The sequence below is a fragment of the Solea solea genome, chromosome 16 (genome assembly GCF_958295425.1).
Source record: "Solea solea chromosome 16, fSolSol10.1, whole genome shotgun sequence".
NCBI lineage: Eukaryota > Metazoa > Chordata > Actinopteri > Pleuronectiformes > Soleidae > Solea > Solea solea.
The window spans coordinates 2438701-2453700 of NC_081149.1; the positions used below are offsets into that span (position 1 = coordinate 2438701).

The 15000-nt window shown below is 51.3% G+C and overlaps 39 non-coding genes across 39 annotated transcripts in view; 27 read left to right on the forward strand and 12 right to left on the reverse strand.

Moving 5' to 3' along the window:
- Positions 1–222: 222 nt before the first annotated feature.
- LOC131477726 (5S ribosomal RNA) lies at positions 223–341 on the forward strand. The gene has a single exon (XR_009244049.1). It is a non-coding gene; the product is annotated as a 5S ribosomal RNA (ribosomal RNA).
- Positions 342–637: 296 nt separating this feature from the next.
- Positions 638–756, forward strand: LOC131442961 (5S ribosomal RNA). Its single transcript, XR_009233502.1, has one exon. It is a non-coding gene; the product is annotated as a 5S ribosomal RNA (ribosomal RNA).
- Positions 757–1052: 296 nt separating this feature from the next.
- LOC131442962 (5S ribosomal RNA) lies at positions 1053–1171 on the forward strand. Its single transcript, XR_009233503.1, has one exon. It is a non-coding gene; the product is annotated as a 5S ribosomal RNA (ribosomal RNA).
- A 296-nt stretch (positions 1172–1467) lies between these two features.
- On the forward strand, positions 1468–1586 carry LOC131442963 (5S ribosomal RNA). Its single transcript, XR_009233504.1, has one exon. It is a non-coding gene; the product is annotated as a 5S ribosomal RNA (ribosomal RNA).
- A 124-nt stretch (positions 1587–1710) lies between these two features.
- LOC131441792 (U2 spliceosomal RNA) lies at positions 1711–1903 on the reverse strand. Its single transcript, XR_009232390.1, has one exon. It is a non-coding gene; the product is annotated as a U2 spliceosomal RNA (small nuclear RNA).
- Positions 1904–2208: 305 nt separating this feature from the next.
- Positions 2209–2327, forward strand: LOC131442964 (5S ribosomal RNA). Its single transcript, XR_009233505.1, has one exon. It is a non-coding gene; the product is annotated as a 5S ribosomal RNA (ribosomal RNA).
- Positions 2328–2623: 296 nt separating this feature from the next.
- On the forward strand, positions 2624–2742 carry LOC131442965 (5S ribosomal RNA). The gene has a single exon (XR_009233506.1). It is a non-coding gene; the product is annotated as a 5S ribosomal RNA (ribosomal RNA).
- A 296-nt stretch (positions 2743–3038) lies between these two features.
- On the forward strand, positions 3039–3157 carry LOC131442966 (5S ribosomal RNA). The gene has a single exon (XR_009233507.1). It is a non-coding gene; the product is annotated as a 5S ribosomal RNA (ribosomal RNA).
- A 124-nt stretch (positions 3158–3281) lies between these two features.
- On the reverse strand, positions 3282–3474 carry LOC131441793 (U2 spliceosomal RNA). Its single transcript, XR_009232391.1, has one exon. It is a non-coding gene; the product is annotated as a U2 spliceosomal RNA (small nuclear RNA).
- Positions 3475–3779: 305 nt separating this feature from the next.
- Positions 3780–3898, forward strand: LOC131442967 (5S ribosomal RNA). Its single transcript, XR_009233508.1, has one exon. It is a non-coding gene; the product is annotated as a 5S ribosomal RNA (ribosomal RNA).
- A 296-nt stretch (positions 3899–4194) lies between these two features.
- Positions 4195–4313, forward strand: LOC131442969 (5S ribosomal RNA). The gene has a single exon (XR_009233510.1). It is a non-coding gene; the product is annotated as a 5S ribosomal RNA (ribosomal RNA).
- A 296-nt stretch (positions 4314–4609) lies between these two features.
- On the forward strand, positions 4610–4728 carry LOC131442970 (5S ribosomal RNA). The gene has a single exon (XR_009233511.1). It is a non-coding gene; the product is annotated as a 5S ribosomal RNA (ribosomal RNA).
- A 124-nt stretch (positions 4729–4852) lies between these two features.
- Positions 4853–5045, reverse strand: LOC131441794 (U2 spliceosomal RNA). The gene has a single exon (XR_009232392.1). It is a non-coding gene; the product is annotated as a U2 spliceosomal RNA (small nuclear RNA).
- A 308-nt stretch (positions 5046–5353) lies between these two features.
- LOC131442971 (5S ribosomal RNA) lies at positions 5354–5472 on the forward strand. The gene has a single exon (XR_009233512.1). It is a non-coding gene; the product is annotated as a 5S ribosomal RNA (ribosomal RNA).
- Positions 5473–5768: 296 nt separating this feature from the next.
- LOC131442972 (5S ribosomal RNA) lies at positions 5769–5887 on the forward strand. The gene has a single exon (XR_009233513.1). It is a non-coding gene; the product is annotated as a 5S ribosomal RNA (ribosomal RNA).
- A 124-nt stretch (positions 5888–6011) lies between these two features.
- LOC131441795 (U2 spliceosomal RNA) lies at positions 6012–6204 on the reverse strand. Its single transcript, XR_009232393.1, has one exon. It is a non-coding gene; the product is annotated as a U2 spliceosomal RNA (small nuclear RNA).
- Positions 6205–6512: 308 nt separating this feature from the next.
- LOC131442973 (5S ribosomal RNA) lies at positions 6513–6631 on the forward strand. Its single transcript, XR_009233514.1, has one exon. It is a non-coding gene; the product is annotated as a 5S ribosomal RNA (ribosomal RNA).
- A 296-nt stretch (positions 6632–6927) lies between these two features.
- LOC131442975 (5S ribosomal RNA) lies at positions 6928–7046 on the forward strand. Its single transcript, XR_009233516.1, has one exon. It is a non-coding gene; the product is annotated as a 5S ribosomal RNA (ribosomal RNA).
- A 124-nt stretch (positions 7047–7170) lies between these two features.
- Positions 7171–7363, reverse strand: LOC131442223 (U2 spliceosomal RNA). Its single transcript, XR_009232799.1, has one exon. It is a non-coding gene; the product is annotated as a U2 spliceosomal RNA (small nuclear RNA).
- Positions 7364–7671: 308 nt separating this feature from the next.
- Positions 7672–7790, forward strand: LOC131441360 (5S ribosomal RNA). Its single transcript, XR_009232026.1, has one exon. It is a non-coding gene; the product is annotated as a 5S ribosomal RNA (ribosomal RNA).
- A 297-nt stretch (positions 7791–8087) lies between these two features.
- Positions 8088–8206, forward strand: LOC131442976 (5S ribosomal RNA). The gene has a single exon (XR_009233517.1). It is a non-coding gene; the product is annotated as a 5S ribosomal RNA (ribosomal RNA).
- Positions 8207–8330: 124 nt separating this feature from the next.
- On the reverse strand, positions 8331–8523 carry LOC131441797 (U2 spliceosomal RNA). Its single transcript, XR_009232394.1, has one exon. It is a non-coding gene; the product is annotated as a U2 spliceosomal RNA (small nuclear RNA).
- A 305-nt stretch (positions 8524–8828) lies between these two features.
- On the forward strand, positions 8829–8947 carry LOC131442977 (5S ribosomal RNA). The gene has a single exon (XR_009233518.1). It is a non-coding gene; the product is annotated as a 5S ribosomal RNA (ribosomal RNA).
- Positions 8948–9071: 124 nt separating this feature from the next.
- Positions 9072–9264, reverse strand: LOC131441798 (U2 spliceosomal RNA). The gene has a single exon (XR_009232395.1). It is a non-coding gene; the product is annotated as a U2 spliceosomal RNA (small nuclear RNA).
- A 305-nt stretch (positions 9265–9569) lies between these two features.
- Positions 9570–9688, forward strand: LOC131442978 (5S ribosomal RNA). Its single transcript, XR_009233519.1, has one exon. It is a non-coding gene; the product is annotated as a 5S ribosomal RNA (ribosomal RNA).
- A 296-nt stretch (positions 9689–9984) lies between these two features.
- On the forward strand, positions 9985–10103 carry LOC131442979 (5S ribosomal RNA). Its single transcript, XR_009233520.1, has one exon. It is a non-coding gene; the product is annotated as a 5S ribosomal RNA (ribosomal RNA).
- Positions 10104–10399: 296 nt separating this feature from the next.
- LOC131442981 (5S ribosomal RNA) lies at positions 10400–10518 on the forward strand. Its single transcript, XR_009233522.1, has one exon. It is a non-coding gene; the product is annotated as a 5S ribosomal RNA (ribosomal RNA).
- A 124-nt stretch (positions 10519–10642) lies between these two features.
- Positions 10643–10835, reverse strand: LOC131441800 (U2 spliceosomal RNA). Its single transcript, XR_009232397.1, has one exon. It is a non-coding gene; the product is annotated as a U2 spliceosomal RNA (small nuclear RNA).
- A 308-nt stretch (positions 10836–11143) lies between these two features.
- Positions 11144–11262, forward strand: LOC131442982 (5S ribosomal RNA). Its single transcript, XR_009233523.1, has one exon. It is a non-coding gene; the product is annotated as a 5S ribosomal RNA (ribosomal RNA).
- Positions 11263–11558: 296 nt separating this feature from the next.
- LOC131442983 (5S ribosomal RNA) lies at positions 11559–11677 on the forward strand. Its single transcript, XR_009233524.1, has one exon. It is a non-coding gene; the product is annotated as a 5S ribosomal RNA (ribosomal RNA).
- A 124-nt stretch (positions 11678–11801) lies between these two features.
- On the reverse strand, positions 11802–11994 carry LOC131441801 (U2 spliceosomal RNA). The gene has a single exon (XR_009232398.1). It is a non-coding gene; the product is annotated as a U2 spliceosomal RNA (small nuclear RNA).
- A 308-nt stretch (positions 11995–12302) lies between these two features.
- On the forward strand, positions 12303–12421 carry LOC131477212 (5S ribosomal RNA). Its single transcript, XR_009243562.1, has one exon. It is a non-coding gene; the product is annotated as a 5S ribosomal RNA (ribosomal RNA).
- Positions 12422–12717: 296 nt separating this feature from the next.
- LOC131442984 (5S ribosomal RNA) lies at positions 12718–12836 on the forward strand. The gene has a single exon (XR_009233525.1). It is a non-coding gene; the product is annotated as a 5S ribosomal RNA (ribosomal RNA).
- A 124-nt stretch (positions 12837–12960) lies between these two features.
- Positions 12961–13153, reverse strand: LOC131442575 (U2 spliceosomal RNA). Its single transcript, XR_009233146.1, has one exon. It is a non-coding gene; the product is annotated as a U2 spliceosomal RNA (small nuclear RNA).
- Positions 13154–13458: 305 nt separating this feature from the next.
- On the forward strand, positions 13459–13577 carry LOC131442985 (5S ribosomal RNA). The gene has a single exon (XR_009233526.1). It is a non-coding gene; the product is annotated as a 5S ribosomal RNA (ribosomal RNA).
- Positions 13578–13695: 118 nt separating this feature from the next.
- Positions 13696–13888, reverse strand: LOC131442582 (U2 spliceosomal RNA). Its single transcript, XR_009233153.1, has one exon. It is a non-coding gene; the product is annotated as a U2 spliceosomal RNA (small nuclear RNA).
- A 305-nt stretch (positions 13889–14193) lies between these two features.
- On the forward strand, positions 14194–14312 carry LOC131477694 (5S ribosomal RNA). The gene has a single exon (XR_009244018.1). It is a non-coding gene; the product is annotated as a 5S ribosomal RNA (ribosomal RNA).
- Positions 14313–14436: 124 nt separating this feature from the next.
- LOC131441802 (U2 spliceosomal RNA) lies at positions 14437–14629 on the reverse strand. The gene has a single exon (XR_009232399.1). It is a non-coding gene; the product is annotated as a U2 spliceosomal RNA (small nuclear RNA).
- A 305-nt stretch (positions 14630–14934) lies between these two features.
- LOC131440956 (5S ribosomal RNA) overlaps positions 14935–15000 on the forward strand; it is a 119-nt gene continuing 53 nt past the window's right edge. The window contains exon 1 of the ribosomal RNA XR_009231637.1: positions 14935–15000. This exon is cut by the window's right edge and continues 53 nt beyond it. This is a non-coding gene — a ribosomal RNA (5S ribosomal RNA).

Below are 15000 nucleotides of genomic sequence, written 5' to 3' on the forward strand. Positions count from 1 at the left end.
CTAGTTTCAGCCTTGGATGTCGCTCTGCAAGCACGTGAGAAGCTTGGAGATGGGCAGCAGCTTACCCATCTCGGTGTAGCTTCCTAATACTGGAATATAGTGTAGCTGGTAGTGGAGATAAAGGCTCAAGTGCAGTGTGTTCGAAAGGCTGACTTTTGAGCTCCTCCACGTGCAGGGGGCCTTGCCTAGTCTATAAAAGGAGTCTGTGTCCCCAGCCCGTCGGCTTACGGCCATACCACCCTGAGCATGCCTGATCTCGTCTGATCTCGGAAGCTAAGCAGGGTCGGGCCTGGTTAGTACTTGGATGGGAGACCGCCTGGGAATACCAGGTGCTGTAAGCTTTTACACTGCTGCTTCCTTACAAGAAACATGGGCTTGCAATTACGTTGACGCACGGGCACACGTTAACGTCCTTCTAGTTTCAGCCTTGGATGTCGCTCTGCAAGCACGTGAGAAGCTTGGAGATGGGGAGCAGCTTACCCATCTCGGTGTAGCTTCCTAATACTGGAATAGAGTGTAGCAGGTAGTGGAGATAAAGGCTCAAGTGCAGTGTGTTCGAAAGGCTGACTTTTGAGCTCCTCCACGAGCAGGGGGCCTTGCCTAGTCTATAAAAGGAGTCTGTGTCCCCAGCCCGTCGGCTTACGGCCATACCACCCTGAGCACGCCCGATCTCGTCTGATCTCGGAAGCTAAGCAGGGTCGGGCCTGGTTAGTACTTGGATGGGAGACCGCCTGGGAATACCAGGTGCTGTAAGCTTTTACACTGCTGCTTCCTTACAAGAAACATGGGCTTGCAATTACGTTGACGCACGGGCACACGTTAACGTCCTTCTAGTTTCAGCCTTGGATGTCGCTCTGCAAGCACGTGAGAAGCTTGGAGATGGGGAGCAGCTTACCCATCTCGGTGTAGCTTCCTAATACTGGAATAGAGTGTAGCAGGTAGTGGAGATAAAGGCTCAAGTGCAGTGTGTTCGAAAGGCTGACTTTTGAGCTCCTCCACGAGCAGGGGGCCTTGCCTAGTCTATAAAAGGAGTCTGTGTCCCCAGCCCGTCGGCTTACGGCCATACCACCCTGAGCACGCCCGATCTCGTCTGATCTCGGAAGCTAAGCAGGGTCGGGCCTGGTTAGTACTTGGATGGGAGACCGCCTGGGAATACCAGGTGCTGTAAGCTTTTACACTGCTGCTTCCTTACAAGAAACATGGGCTTGCAATTACGTTGACGCACGGGCACACGTTAACGTCCTTCTAGTTTCAGCCTTGGATGTCGCTCTGCAAGCACGTGAGAAGCTTGGAGATGGGGAGCAGCTTACCCATCTCGGTGTAGCTTCCTAATACTGGAATAGAGTGTAGCAGGTAGTGGAGATAAAGGCTCAAGTGCAGTGTGTTCGAAAGGCTGACTTTTGAGCTCCTCCACGAGCAGGGGGCCTTGCCTAGTCTATAAAAGGAGTCTGTGTCCCCAGCCCGTCGGCTTACGGCCATACCACCCTGAGCACGCCCGATCTCGTCTGATCTCGGAAGCTAAGCAGGGTCGGGCCTGGTTAGTACTTGGATGGGAGACCGCCTGGGAATACCAGGTGCTGTAAGCTTTTACACTGCTGCTTCCTTACAAGAAACATGGGCTTGCAATTACGTTGACGCACGGGCACGGGCACAGGCACACGTTAACGTCCTTCTAGTTCCAGCCTTGCTTTGGTTTTCACAGAAAAAAGAGAATGGTGCACCGTTCCTGGTGGCACTGCAATGCCAGGTCAATGCAAGGAGTGAAGAGAGCAAGCCCCAGTTTTCACCTCCCAATGCTCAAAAATGCATTTAATATTTAATCCCCATATAGAGGACATATCAGATATTAAACTGATAAGAACAGATACTACACTTGATCTTAGCCAAAAGGCCGAGAAGCGATGGCCCACAAGTGTCTGGGGCCAACTCAAGATCTTGGCACACAAGTTTCTTGTTGTGGTGCCATGTTTTTTAAGTGCGCATAACAAAGGCTGCTGCTGATCTCCGCCCCAAGGTGATCTAAGTGCACCTCTGAGCCTTGACGGACAGCTGCTTGACATTTGACACACTCAAAGGGCGCGGCCATACAGCAAAGCCCACCAAAAACAACTTAAACTCTTGAACGTTCGAAAGGCTGACTTTTGAGCTCCTCCACGAGCAGGGGGCCTTGCCTAGTCTATAAAAGGAGTCTGTGTCCCCAGCCCGTCGGCTTACGGCCATACCACCCTGAGCACGCCCGATCTCGTCTGATCTCGGAAGCTAAGCAGGGTCGGGCCTGGTTAGTACTTGGATGGGAGACCGCCTGGGAATACCAGGTGCTGTAAGCTTTTACACTGCTGCTTCCTTACAAGAAACATGGGCTTGCAATTACGTTGACGCACGGGCACACGTTAACGTCCTTCTAGTTTCAGCCTTGGATGTCGCTCTGCAAGCACGTGAGAAGCTTGGAGATGGGCAGCAGCTTACCCATCTCGATGTAGCTTCCTAATACTGGAATATAGTGTAGCAGGTAGTGGAGATAAAGGCTCAAGTGCAGTGTGTTCGAAAGGCTGACTTTTGAGCTCCTCCACGAGCAGGGGGCCTTGCCTAGTCTATAAAAGGAGTCTGTGTCCCCAGCCCGTCGGCTTACGGCCATACCACCCTGAGCACGCCCGATCTCGTCTGATCTCGGAAGCTAAGCAGGGTCGGGCCTGGTTAGTACTTGGATGGGAGACCGCCTGGGAATACCAGGTGCTGTAAGCTTTTACACTGCTGCTTCCTTACAAGAAACATGGGCTTGCAATTACGTTGACGCACGGGCACACGTTAACGTCCTTCTAGTTTCAGCCTTGGATGTCGCTCTGCAAGCACGTGAGAAGCTTGGAGATGGGGAGCAGCTTACCCATCTCGGTGTAGCTTCCTAATACTGGAATAGAGTGTAGCAGGTAGTGGAGATAAAGGCTCAAGTGCAGTGTGTTCGAAAGGCTGACTTTTGAGCTCCTCCACGAGCAGGGGGCCTTGCCTAGTCTATAAAAGGAGTCTGTGTCCCCAGCCCGTCGGCTTACGGCCATACCACCCTGAGCACGCCCGATCTCGTCTGATCTCGGAAGCTAAGCAGGGTCGGGCCTGGTTAGTACTTGGATGGGAGACCGCCTGGGAATACCAGGTGCTGTAAGCTTTTACACTGCTGCTTCCTTACAAGAAACATGGGCTTGCAATTACGTTGACGCACGGGCACGGGCACAGGCACACGTTAACGTCCTTCTAGTTCCAGCCTTGCTTTGGTTTTCACAGAAAAAAGAGAATGGTGCACCGTTCCTGGTGGCACTGCAATGCCAGGTCAATGCAAGGAGTGAAGAGAGCAAGCCCCAGTTTTCACCTCCCAATGCTCAAAAATGCATTTAATATTTAATCCCCATATAGAGGACATATCAGATATTAAACTGATAAGAACAGATACTACACTTGATCTTAGCCAAAAGGCCGAGAAGCGATGGCCCACAAGTGTCTGGGGCCAACTCAAGATCTTGGCACACAAGTTTCTTGTTGTGGTGCCATGTTTTTTAAGTGCGCATAACAAAGGCTGCTGCTGATCTCCGCCCCAAGGTGATCTAAGTGCACCTCTGAGCCTTGACGGACAGCTGCTTGACATTTGACACACTCAAAGGGCGCGGCCATACAGCAAAGCCCACCAAAAACAACTTAAACTCTTGAACGTTCGAAAGGCTGACTTTTGAGCTCCTCCACGAGCAGGGGGCCTTGCCTAGTCTATAAAAGGAGTCTGTGTCCCCAGCCCGTCGGCTTACGGCCATACCACCCTGAGCACGCCCGATCTCGTCTGATCTCGGAAGCTAAGCAGGGTCGGGCCTGGTTAGTACTTGGATGGGAGACCGCCTGGGAATACCAGGTGCTGTAAGCTTTTACACTGCTGCTTCCTTACAAGAAACATGGGCTTGCAATTACGTTGACGCACGGGCACACGTTAACGTCCTTCTAGTTTCAGCCTTGGATGTCGCTCTGCAAGCACGTGAGAAGCTTGGAGATGGGCAGCAGCTTACCCATCTCGATGTAGCTTCCTAATACTGGAATATAGTGTAGCAGGTAGTGGAGATAAAGGCTCAAGTGCAGTGTGTTCGAAAGGCTGACTTTTGAGCTCCTCCACGAGCAGGGGGCCTTGCCTAGTCTATAAAAGGAGTCTGTGTCCCCAGCCCGTCGGCTTACGGCCATACCACCCTGAGCACGCCCGATCTCGTCTGATCTCGGAAGCTAAGCAGGGTCGGGCCTGGTTAGTACTTGGATGGGAGACCGCCTGGGAATACCAGGTGCTGTAAGCTTTTACACTGCTGCTTCCTTACAAGAAACATGGGCTTGCAATTACGTTGACGCACGGGCACACGTTAACGTCCTTCTAGTTTCAGCCTTGGATGTCGCTCTGCAAGCACGTGAGAAGCTTGGAGATGGGGAGCAGCTTACCCATCTCGGTGTAGCTTCCTAATACTGGAATAGAGTGTAGCAGGTAGTGGAGATAAAGGCTCAAGTGCAGTGTGTTCGAAAGGCTGACTTTTGAGCTCCTCCACGAGCAGGGGGCCTTGCCTAGTCTATAAAAGGAGTCTGTGTCCCCAGCCCGTCGGCTTACGGCCATACCACCCTGAGCACGCCCGATCTCGTCTGATCTCGGAAGCTAAGCAGGGTCGGGCCTGGTTAGTACTTGGATGGGAGACCGCCTGGGAATACCAGGTGCTGTAAGCTTTTACACTGCTGCTTCCTTACAAGAAACATGGGCTTGCAATTACGTTGACGCACGGGCACGGGCACAGGCACACGTTAACGTCCTTCTAGTTCCAGCCTTGCTTTGGTTTTCACAGAAAAAAGAGAATGGTGCACCGTTCCTGGTGGCACTGCAATGCCAGGTCAATGCAAGGAGTGAAGAGAGCAAGCCCCAGTTTTCACCTCCCAATGCTCAAAAATGCATTTAATATTTAATCCCCATATAGAGGACATATCAGATATTAAACTGATAAGAACAGATACTACACTTGATCTTAGCCAAAAGGCCGAGAAGCGATGGCCCACAAGTGTCTGGGGCCAACTCAAGATCTTGGCACACAAGTTTCTTGTTGTGGTGCCATGTTTTTTAAGTGCGCATAACAAAGGCTGCTGCTGATCACCTCCGCCCCAAGGTGATCTAAGTGCACTTCTGAGCCTTGACGGACAGCTGCTTGACATTTGACACACTCAAAGGGCGCGGCCATACAGCAAAGCCCACCAAAAACAACTTAAACTCTTGAACGTTCGAAAGGCTGACTTTTGAGCTCCTCCACGAGCAGGGGGCCTTGCCTAGTCTATAAAAGGAGTCTGTGTCCCCAGCCCGTCGGCTTACGGCCATACCACCCTGAGCACGCCCGATCTCGTCTGATCTCGGAAGCTAAGCAGGGTCGGGCCTGGTTAGTACTTGGATGGGAGACCGCCTGGGAATACCAGGTGCTGTAAGCTTTTACACTGCTGCTTCCTTACAAGAAACATGGGCTTGCAATTACGTTGACGCACGGGCACACGTTAACGTCCTTCTAGTTTCAGCCTTGGATGTCGCTCTGCAAGCACGTGAGAAGCTTGGAGATGGGCAGCAGCTTACCCATCTCGATGTAGCTTCCTAATACTGGAATATAGTGTAGCAGGTAGTGGAGATAAAGGCTCAAGTGCAGTGTGTTCGAAAGGCTGACTTTTGAGCTCCTCCACGAGCAGGGGGCCTTGCCTAGTCTATAAAAGGAGTCTGTGTCCCCAGCCCGTCGGCTTACGGCCATACCACCCTGAGCACGCCCGATCTCGTCTGATCTCGGAAGCTAAGCAGGGTCGGGCCTGGTTAGTACTTGGATGGGAGACCGCCTGGGAATACCAGGTGCTGTAAGCTTTTACACTGCTGCTTCCTTACAAGAAACATGGGCTTGCAATTACGTTGACGCACGGGCACGGGCACAGGCACACGTTAACGTCCTTCTAGTTCCAGCCTTGCTTTGGTTTTCACAGAAAAAAGAGAATGGTGCACCGTTCCTGGTGGCACTGCAATGCCAGGTCAATGCAAGGAGTGAAGAGAGCAAGCCCCAGTTTTCACCTCCCAATGCTCAAAAATGCATTTAATATTTAATCCCCATATAGAGGACATATCAGATATTAAACTGATAAGAACAGATACTACACTTGATCTTAGCCAAAAGGCCGAGAAGCGATGGCCCACAAGTGTCTGGGGCCAACTCAAGATCTTGGCACACAAGTTTCTTGTTGTGGTGCCATGTTTTTTAAGTGCGCATAACAAAGGCTGCTGCTGATCACCTCCGCCCCAAGGTGATCTAAGTGCACCTCTGAGCCTTGACGGACAGCTGCTTGACATTTGACACACTCAAAGGGCGCGGCCATACAGCAAAGCCCACCAAAAACAACTTAAACTCTTGAACGTTCGAAAGGCTGACTTTTGAGCTCCTCCACGAGCAGGGGGCCTTGCCTAGTCTATAAAAGGAGTCTGTGTCCCCAGCCCGTCGGCTTACGGCCATACCACCCTGAGCACGCCCGATCTCGTCTGATCTCGGAAGCTAAGCAGGGTCGGGCCTGGTTAGTACTTGGATGGGAGACCGCCTGGGAATACCAGGTGCTGTAAGCTTTTACACTGCTGCTTCCTTACAAGAAACATGGGCTTGCAATTACGTTGACACACGGGCACACGTTAACGTCCTTCTAGTTTCAGCCTTGGATGTCGCTCTGCAAGCACGTGAGAAGCTTGGAGATGGGCAGCAGCTTACCCATCTCGATGTAGCTTCCTAATACTGGAATATAGTGTAGCAGGTAGTGGAGATAAAGGCTCAAGTGCAGTGTGTTCGAAAGGCTGACTTTTGAGCTCCTCCACGAGCAGGGGGCCTTGCCTAGTCTATAAAAGGAGTCTGTGTCCCCAGCCCGTCGGCTTACGGCCATACCACCCTGAGCACGCCCGATCTCGTCTGATCTCGGAAGCTAAGCAGGGTCGGGCCTGGTTAGTACTTGGATGGGAGACCGCCTGGGAATACCAGGTGCTGTAAGCTTTTACACTGCTGCTTCCTTACAAGAAACATGGGCTTGCAATTACGTTGACGCACGGGCACGGGCACAGGCACACGTTAACGTCCTTCTAGTTCCAGCCTTGCTTTGGTTTTCACAGAAAAAAGGGAGTGGTGCACCGTTCCTGGTGGCACTGCAATGCCAGGTCAATGCAAGGAGTGAAGAGAGCAAGCCCCAGTTTTCACCTCCCAATGCTCAAAAATGCATTTAATATTTAATCCCCATATAGAGGACATATCAGATATTAAACTGATAAGAACAGATACTACACTTGATCTTAGCCAAAAGGCCGAGAAGGGATGGCCCACAAGTGTCTGGGGCCAAATCAAGATCTTGGCACACAAGTTACTTGTTGTGGTGCCATGTTTTTTAAGTGCGCATAACAAAGGCTGCTGCTGATCACCTCCGCCCCAAGGTGATCTAAGTGCACCTCTGAGCCTTGACGGACAGCTGCTTGACATTTGACACACTCAAAGGGCGCGGCCATACAGCAAAGCCCACCAAAAACAACTTAAACTCTTGAACGTTCGAAAGGCTGACCTTTGAGCTCCTCCACGAGCAGGGGGCCTTGCCTAGTCTATAAAAGGAGTCTGTGTCCCCAGCCCGTCGGCTTACGGCCATACCACCCTGAGCAGGCCCGATCTCGTCTGATCTCGGAAGCTAAGCAGGGTCGGGCCTGGTTAGTACTTGGATGGGAGACAGCCTGGGAATACCAGGTGCTGTAAGCTTTTACACTGCTGCTTCCTTACAAGAAACATTGGCTTGCAATTACGTTGACGCACGGGCACACGTTAACGTCCTTCTAGTTTCAGCCTTGGATGTCGCTCTGCAAGCACGTGAGAAGCTTGGAGATGGGCAGCAGCTTACCCATCTCGATGTAGCTTCCTAATACTGGAATATAGTGTAGCAGGTAGTGGAGATAAAGGCTCAAGTGCAGTGTGTTCGAAAGGCTGACTTTTGAGCTCCTCCACGATGCAGGGGGCCTTGCCTAGTCTATAAAAGGAGTCTGTGTCCCCAGCCCGTCGGCTTACGGCCATACCACCCTGAGCACGCCCGATCTCGTCTGATCTCGGAAGCTAAGCAGGGTCGGGCCTGGTTAGTACTTGGATGGGAGACCGCCTGGGAATACCAGGTGCTGTAAGCTTTTACACTGCTGCTTCCTTACAAGAAACATGGGCTTGCAATTACGTTGACGCACGGACACGGGCACAGGCACACGTTAACGTCCTTCTAGTTCCAGCCTTGCTTTGGTTTTCACAGAAAAAAGAGAATGGTGCACCGTTCCTGGTGGCACTGCAATGCCAGGTCAATGCAAGGAGTGAAGAGAGCAAGCCCCAGTTTTCACCTCCCAATGCTCAAAAATGCATTTAATATTTAATCCCCATATAGAGGACATATCAGATATTAAACTGATAAGAACAGATACTACACTTGATCTTAGCCAAAAGGCCGAGAAGCGATGGCCCACAAGTGTCTGGGGCCAACTCAAGATCTTGGCACACAAGTTTCTTGTTGTGGTGCCATGTTTTTTAAGTGCGCATAACAAAGGCTGCTGCTGATCTCCGCCCCAAGGTGATCTAAGTGCACCTCTGAGCCTTGACGGACAGCTGCTTGACATTTGACACACTCAAAGGGCGCGGCCATACAGCAAAGCCCACCAAAAACAACTTAAACTCTTGAACGTTCGAAAGGCTGACTTTTGAGCTCCTCCACGAGCAGGGGGCCTTGCCTAGTCTATAAAAGGAGTCTGTGTCCCCAGCCCGTCGGCTTACGGCCATACCACCCTGAGCACGCCCGATCTCGTCTGATCTCGGAAGCTAAGCAGGGTCGGGCCTGGTTAGTACTTGGATGGGAGACCGCCTGGGAATACCAGGTGCTGTAAGCTTTTACACTGCTGCTTCCTTACAAGAAACATGGGCTTGCAATTACGTTGACGCACGGGCACGGGCACAGGCACACGTTAACGTCCTTCTAGTTCCAGCCTTGCTTTGGTTTTCACAGAAAAAAGAGAATGGTGCACCGTTCCTGGTGGCACTGCAATGCCAGGTCAATGCAAGGAGTGAAGAGAGCAAGCCCCAGTTTTCACCTCCCAATGCTCAAAAATGCATTTAATATTTAATCCCCATATAGAGGACATATCAGATATTAAACTGATAAGAACAGATACTACACTTGATCTTAGCCAAAAGGCCGAGAAGCGATGGCCCACAAGTGTCTGGGGCCAACTCAAGATCTTGGCACACAAGTTTCTTGTTGTGGTGCCATGTTTTTTAAGTGCGCATAACAAAGGCTGCTGCTGATCTCCGCCCCAAGGTGATCTAAGTGCACCTCTGAGCCTTGACGGACAGCTGCTTGACATTTGACACACTCAAAGGGCGCGGCCATACAGCAAAGCCCACCAAAAACAACTTAAACTCTTGAACGTTCGAAAGGCTGACTTTTGAGCTCCTCCACGAGCAGGGGGCCTTGCCTAGTCTATAAAAGGAGTCTGTGTCCCCAGCCCGTCGGCTTACGGCCATACCACCCTGAGCACGCCCGATCTCGTCTGATCTCGGAAGCTAAGCAGGGTCGGGCCTGGTTAGTACTTGGATGGGAGACCGCCTGGGAATACCAGGTGCTGTAAGCTTTTACACTGCTGCTTCCTTACAAGAAACATGGGCTTGCAATTACGTTGACGCACGGGCACACGTTAACGTCCTTCTAGTTTCAGCCTTGGATGTCGCTCTGCAAGCACGTGAGAAGCTTGGAGATGGGCAGCAGCTTACCCATCTCGATGTAGCTTCCTAATACTGGAATATAGTGTAGCAGGTAGTGGAGATAAAGGCTCAAGTGCAGTGTGTTCGAAAGGCTGACTTTTGAGCTCCTCCACGAGCAGGGGGCCTTGCCTAGTCTATAAAAGGAGTCTGTGTCCCCAGCCCGTCGGCTTACGGCCATACCACCCTGAGCACGCCCGATCTCGTCTGATCTCGGAAGCTAAGCAGGGTCGGGCCTGGTTAGTACTTGGATGGGAGACCGCCTGGGAATACCAGGTGCTGTAAGCTTTTACACTGCTGCTTCCTTACAAGAAACATGGGCTTGCAATTACGTTGACGCACAGGCACACGTTAACGTCCTTCTAGTTTCAGCCTTGGATGTCGCTCTGCAAGCACGTGAGAAGCTTGGAGATGGGGAGCAGCTTACCCATCTCGGTGTAGCTTCCTAATACTGGAATAGAGTGTAGCAGGTAGTGGAGATAAAGGCTCAAGTGCAGTGTGTTCGAAAGGCTGACTTTTGAGCTCCTCCACGAGCAGGGGGCCTTGCCTAGTCTATAAAAGGAGTCTGTGTCCCCAGCCCGTCGGCTTACGGCCATACCACCCTGAGCACGCCCGATCTCGTCTGATCTCGGAAGCTAAGCAGGGTCGGGCCTGGTTAGTACTTGGATGGGAGACCGCCTGGGAATACCAGGTGCTGTAAGCTTTTACACTGCTGCTTCCTTACAAGAAACATGGGCTTGCAATTACGTTGACGCACGGGCACGGGCACAGGCACACGTTAACGTCCTTCTAGTTCCAGCCTTGCTTTGGTTTTCACAGAAAAAAGAGAATGGTGCACCGTTCCTGGTGGCACTGCAATGCCAGGTCAATGCAAGGAGTGAAGAGAGCAAGCCCCAGTTTTCACCTCCCAATGCTCAAAAATGCATTTAATATTTAATCCCCATATAGAGGACATATCAGATATTAAACTGATAAGAACAGATACTACACTTGATCTTAGCCAAAAGGCCGAGAAGCGATGGCCCACAAGTGTCTGGGGCCAACTCAAGATCTTGGCACACAAGTTTCTTGTTGTGGTGCCATGTTTTTTAAGTGCGCATAACAAAGGCTGCTGCTGATCACCTCCGCCCCAAGGTGATCTAAGTGCACTTCTGAGCCTTGACGGACAGCTGCTTGACATTTGACACACTCAAAGGGCGCGGCCATACAGCAAAGCCCACCAAAAACAACTTAAACTCTTGAACGTTCGAAAGGCTGACTTTTGAGCTCCTCCACGAGCAGGGGGCCTTGCCTAGTCTATAAAAGGAGTCTGTGTCCCCAGCCCGTCGGCTTACGGCCATACCACCCTGAGCACGCCCGATCTCGTCTGATCTCGGAAGCTAAGCAGGGTCGGGCCTGGTTAGTACTTGGATGGGAGACCGCCTGGGAATACCAGGTGCTGTAAGCTTTTACACTGCTGCTTCCTTACAAGAAACATGGGCTTGCAATTACGTTGACGCACGGGCACACGTTAACGTCCTTCTAGTTTCAGCCTTGGATGTCGCTCTGCAAGCACGTGAGAAGCTTGGAGATGGGCAGCAGCTTACCCATCTCGATGTAGCTTCCTAATACTGGAATATAGTGTAGCAGGTAGTGGAGATAAAGGCTCAAGTGCAGTGTGTTCGAAAGGCTGACTTTTGAGCTCCTCCACGAGCAGGGGGCCTTGCCTAGTCTATAAAAGGAGTCTGTGTCCCCAGCCCGTCGGCTTACGGCCATACCACCCTGAGCACGCCCGATCTCGTCTGATCTCGGAAGCTAAGCAGGGTCGGGCCTGGTTAGTACTTGGATGGGAGACCGCCTGGGAATACCAGGTGCTGTAAGCTTTTACACTGCTGCTTCCTTACAAGAAACATGGGCTTGCAATTACGTTGACGCACGGGCACGGGCACAGGCACACGTTAACGTCCTTCTAGTTCCAGCCTTGCTTTGGTTTTCACAGAAAAAAGAGAATGGTGCACCGTTCCTGGTGGCACTGCAATGCCAGGTCAATGCAAGGAGTGAAGAGAGCAAGCCCCAGTTTTCACCTCCCAATGCTCAAAAATGCATTTAATATTTAATCCCCATATAGAGGACATATCAGATATTAAACTGATAAGAACAGATACTACACTTGATCTTAGCCAAAAGGCCGAGAAGCGATGGCCCACAAGTGTCTGGGGCCAACTCAAGATCTTGGCACACAAGTTTCTTGTTGTGGTGCCATGTTTTTTAAGTGCGCATAACAAAGGCTGCTGCTGATCACCTCCGCCCCAAGGTGATCTAAGTGCACCTCTGAGCCTTGACGGACAGCTGCTTGACATTTGACACACTCAAAGGGCGCGGCCATACAGCAAAGCCCACCAAAAACAACTTAAACTCTTGAACGTTCGAAAGGCTGACTTTTGAGCTCCTCCACGAGCAGGGGGCCTTGCCTAGTCTATAAAAGGAGTCTGTGTCCCCAGCCCGTCGGCTTACGGCCATACCACCCTGAGCACGCCCGATCGCGTCTGATCTCGGAAGCTAAGCAGGGTCGGGCCTGGTTAGTACTTGGATGGGAGACCGCCTGGGAATACCAGGTGCTGTAAGCTTTTACACTGCTGCTTCCTTACAAGAAACATGGGCTTGCAATTACGTTGACGCATGGGCACACGTTAACGTCCTTCTAGTTTCAGCCTTGGATGTCGCTCTGCAAGCACGTGAGAAGCTTGGAGATGGGCGGCAGCTTACCCATCTCGATGTAGCTTCCTAATACTGGAATATCGTGTAGCAGGTAGTGGAGATAAAGGCTCAAGTGCAGTGTGTTCGAAAGGCTGACTTTTGAGCTCCTGCACGAGCAGGGGGCCTTGCCTAGTCTATAAAAGGAGTCTGTGTCCCCAGCCCGTCAGCTTACGGCCATACCACCCTGAGCACGCCCGATCTCGTCTGATCTCGGAAGCTAAGCAGGGTCGGGCCTGGTTAGTACTTGGATGGGAGACCGCCTGGGAATACCAGGTGCTGTAAGCTTTTACACTGCTGCTTCCTTACAAGAAACATGGGCTTGCAATTACGTTGACGCACGGGCACGGGCACAGGCACACGTTAACGTCCTTCTAGTTCCAGCCTTGCTTTGGTTTTCACAGAAAAAAGAGAATGGTGCACCGTTCCTGGTGGCACTGCAATGCCAGGTCAATGCAAGGAGTGAAGAGAGCAAGCCCCAGTTTTCACTTTCTAATGCTCAAAAATGCATTTAATATTTAATCCCCATATAGAGGACATATCAGATATTAAACTGATAAGAACAGATACTACACTTGATCTTAGCCAAAAGGCCGAGAAGCGATGGCCCACAAGTGTCTGGGGCCAACTCAAGATCTTGGCACACAAGTTTCTTGTTGTGGTGCCATATTTTTTAAGTGCGCATAAGAAAGGCTGCTGCTGATCTCCGCCCCAAGGTGATCTAAGTGCACCTCTGAGCCTTGACGGACAGCTGCTTGACATTTGACACACTCAAAGGGCGCGGCCATACAGCAAAGCCCACCAAAAACAACTTAAACTCTTGAACGTTCGAAAGGCTGACTTTTGAGCTCCTCCACGAGCAGGGGGCCTTGCCTAGTCTATAAAAGGAGTCTGTGTCCCCAGCCCGTCGGCTTACGGCCATACCACCCTGAGCACGCCCGATCTCGTCTGATCTCGGAAGCTAAGCAGGGTCGGGCCTGGTTAGTACTTGGATGGGAGACCGCCTGGGAATACCAGGTGCTGTAAGCTTTTACACTGCTGCTTCCTTACAAGAAACATGGGCTTGCAATTACGTTGACGCACGGGCACAGGCACACGTTAACGTCCTTCTAGTTCCAGCCTTGCTTTGGTTTTCACAGAAAAAAGAGAATGGTGCACCGTTCCTGGTGGCACTGCAATTCCAGGTCAATGCAAGGAGTGAAGAGAGCAAGCCCCAGTTTTCACCTCCCAATGCTCAAAAATGCATTTAATATTTAATCCCCATATAGAGTACATATCAGATATTAAACTGATAAGAACAGATACTACACTTGATCTTAGCCAAAAGGCCGAGAAGCGATGGCCCACAAGTGTCTGGGGCCAACTCAAGATCTTGGCACACAAGTTTCTTGTTGTGGTGCCATGTTTTTTAAGTGCGCATAACAAAGGCTGCTGCTGATCTCCGCCCCAAGGTTATCTAAGTGCACCTCTGAGCCTTGACGGACAGCTGCTTGACATTTGACACACTCAAAGGGCGCGGCCATACAGCAAAGCCCACCAAAAACAACTTAAACTCTTGAACGTTCGAAAGGCTGACTTTTGAGCTCCTCCACGAGCAGGGGGCCTTGCCTAGTCTATAAAAGTAGTCTGTGTCCCCAGCCCGTCGGCTTACGGCCATACCACCCTGAGCACGCCCGATCTCGTCTGATCTCGGAAGCTAAGCAGGGTCAGGCCTGGTTAGTACTTGGATGGGAGACCGCCTGGGAATACCAGGTGCTGTAAGCTTTTACACTGCTGCTTCCTTACAAGAAACATGGGCTTGCAATTACGTTGACGCACGGGCACGGGCACAGGCACACGTTAACGTCCTTCTAGTTCCAGCCTTGCTTTGGTTTTCACAGAAAAAAGAGAATGGTGCACCGTTCCTGGTGGCACTGCAATGCCAGGTCAATGCAAGGAGTGAAGAGAGCAAGCCCCAGTTTTCACCTCCCAATGCTCAAAAATGCATTTAATATTTAATCCCCATATAGAGGACATATCAGATATTAAACTGATAAGAACAGATACTACACTTGATCTTAGCCAAAAGGCCGAGAAGCGATGGCCCACAAGTGTCTGGGGCCAACTCAAGATCTTGGCACACAAGTTTCTTGTTGTGGTGCCATATTTTTTAAGTGCGCATAAGAAAGGCTGCTGCTGATCTCCGCCCCAAGGTGATCTAAGTGCACCTCTGAGCCTTGACGGACAGCTGCTTGACATTTGACACACTCAAAGGGCGCGGCCATACAGCAAAGCCCACCAAAAACAACTTAAAGTCTTGAACGTTCGAAAGGCTGACTTTTGAGCTCCTCCACGAGCAGAGGGCCTTGCCTAGTCTATAAAAGGAGTCTGTGTCCCCAGCCCGTCGGCTTACGGCCATACCACCCTGAGCACGCCCGATCTCGTCTGATCTCGGAAGCTAAGCAGGGTCGGG